Raw genomic sequence first — 3,038 nt, forward strand, 5'->3', positions numbered from 1 at the left:
GGCGCCTCCACTGGGGTGAGAAAGTCAGGCGAATCCCAGGGCAGTCATTTCTATCAAGTCAACCGTCTGGAAGCCCCACTTGCATATTTGGTCAAGGGGTAAATAATAGATCAGGGATTAGGCTTGTGTAGAATTCATTCCAGGGTAACAAGCTAGTGAGGTCCCAAGATATGCATATTCATTCCTTGGCCAAGGCCGTGGGAGAGCGAGGACCATATGCCTGCTTGTCAGAGGGCATAGATTGCTAATTAAATGAAATATTACATACAGTATTTATGTGAGCAACAATCCTTTAAAGGATTGTCCAGAAAAATTTATTTTGTGTCGACTGCAGATGCTGTGATCCCATTTTAATTTGACTTAGGAAGTTTTTTCTGATTCATTAGTGATGATGAGCCAAATAGACACAGGTAGACCCTGGATGAGTAATATCAAAGCAAAACATGACCTTTTAACATGTTGGCAAGCATCTATGGAATGATAAACACAAGATGTGTTTAAGTATTGTTTAGACAGATAGATAGCCAGATAGTAGGGGTGTAATTCTAAGTTCAGTATGCACTAGGGGCCACCCCTGGCACCTAGAGATTACATCCATTCTAATTAGAAACAGCAAACATGTTTTAGAGGAAAATCTTTTTTAACAACAATATGAGCAAACCAACATATCTCCTAAGTTGAATTATGTTCATAAATGTGTATGTCTGCAAAATATTTACTGACATCATCTGCACATAATGAACACATGTTTTAAGTGCTTTATGGTTATGTTTATGTTGGTACTAAAAAGAAAGATACTTTAAGATTTAACTAAAACCATGGTCTTTACCTGACCTTAAACAAAATGATGTTGTTGCCTAACCCTAACCACACCCAGGACTCAAGATGCAAACCCTAATCTTTGATATTATAGAGCCAATCCATCTAGGCTACCGCCATGTGACTTGCTTGTTGTAGAGGAATGTAGCACTTCAAATAACCAAAGAAACAGTGCCAATGAGGCAGAGTTGCAGGAGCCCATTTGGTTACCCCATAAACAGACAGTCTAGGCATATAGGAATTTTTGTGCAGCTCTCCTTTGGAGTCAGGTAAGGAGTCAAAAGCCAGAAAGAACACTTAGCCTTAAAATAAAAAGTTACATAAGGGTGACAAAGTATTAAAACACAATACACAAAAATAGAGTAATAGTATTTCCCACAGTGAACTTCAAACATCACACTTAGTAATTCACATGGTGCAGTTGGATATGTCATTACGCTTGGTCAGGTAGTGAGGGGTTAGTGCACATATATTCTCACATTTTTCACATTTTCATATTTGCCATCAGTCTTACTGGGAAAAAGCTGTTGTAAAGTCTTGTTCTGTGTGTGACGATACTGTCCGCCCTGCTGTGCCTGAGGCTGTAGGTGCAGTTTTTGTGTCTGAGCAGAGTGTGAGCTGGGTGGCGTGGATCCCTGATTATGTTCTCTGCCCTTTTACGACAGTGCTGTGTGTACAGTGTGTCCATAGCAGGCAGTTCAGTCCCAGTGATCCTCTCTGCAGTCTTTATGACCCTTTGAAGAGCCTTCCTCTCTGCCTGTGTGGTGTTACCATACCAGACTGTGATGTCAGTAGTGAGGATCCTCTCTACCAGTCCTCTATAAGCCTGGGTGAGAGGGCAACTGTTCAACCCAGCTTTTCTGAGCCGCCTGATGAAGTATAGCCACTGCTGGGCTTTCTTCATTGTGGCAGCTGCGTTCAGTGACCAGCTCAAGTCAGATGTCACCTGCAGGCCCAGGAACTTGTGGTTGTCAGCTCTCTCCACCTCAGTCCCTTTGATGGTCAGAGGCAGCAGAGGAGAGGGGTTCTTCCTGAAGTCTACTATTATTTATTTTATCTTGTTTATGTTGAGGATGAGTTTATTCTCCTCTTCATAAACAAGAATGTCGTTCACCAAGTTTCTATAACCCGACTTGGAAGTATGTTCTCTTTGCAGCTCTGATGGACTTCTGTAGCTCATACCAGGCTTTCCTATACTCCGCTTGGTCCCCTGACTTAAAAGCCTCTCATCTCTTCCTGATTTTCTGTTTTATATCCCTATTAAACCGTGGTTTTTGGTTGGGGAAACATACCTCAGTAACCCTGTCAACCCAAACAATGTATTAAATGAAGTGCTGCCCATCTGATGGCTCTGTTCAGGTACGATTTATTAGATGTCACATACTGACTTGTCATCAAAGTCGCACTTATGCTAGTTTTATATTGAGGCACAAAAAACTTAATAACTTACTGTAGGTATAGCTTTAGTCAGTGTCGGTTAAAACTATTCATTACACTGTTTTTTTACACAATTTTCAAATTAAATGGTGCATGGCACTTTAGAGTTAGATTGTGCTAATAATTGGATGATATGAGCTTATTAGAGATGCTGTATGTCTATATTGGTGTGGGTTGTATGTCTACTGAAAAATAGGAAGAAACTGAAGTACAGTACAGAACTACCAAATATGGAGTTTGAAACATTGCCATAGTACACCAGAGACAACTGACATGTTTATTTTTCACCAGCAAAAGTTAAAAAATATTAACGCATTAGAATGATTGTTTGTTTAAAAACTGTTTTAATGTCAGTATCAGCCTTTAAAAAAATCCTGCCTGGCATTTAGGTAGACACTGACATAATATGTTGATTGTACAAGTAACCAGTAAAGGCAGCTTGATAGGGAAGAAAAGTATATGTTTATTTGTACCTGTGACAGGATCCCACTGTTCACTAATTGCCCAGAAGGACCACTGATAATGAGCTATTGAATGTGGTACTGAAGTGTTCCACCTCCCGGGATGGCCGCCAGCTGCTGCACCACACTTGTGAATCCATCAAATCCACAGAGGTTCTCCTGTTCATTAAGTTCCAGTCACTACTGCAGTATAGAAAAGTTCAGAAAGGTCATTGTGACCATTCCCAAGACCCCTTAAGACTTTTCAAAGTCACCAATCACCAAGCAGTTAAGGGCTTCAAGGAAACCCTGAGTTTATATAAGCAATATATATATATATAT

This window comes from Monopterus albus, unplaced genomic scaffold (genome assembly GCF_001952655.1).
Source record: "Monopterus albus unplaced genomic scaffold, M_albus_1.0 scaffold15.1, whole genome shotgun sequence".
In the NCBI taxonomy this organism is placed as follows: Eukaryota; Metazoa; Chordata; class Actinopteri; order Synbranchiformes; family Synbranchidae; genus Monopterus; species Monopterus albus.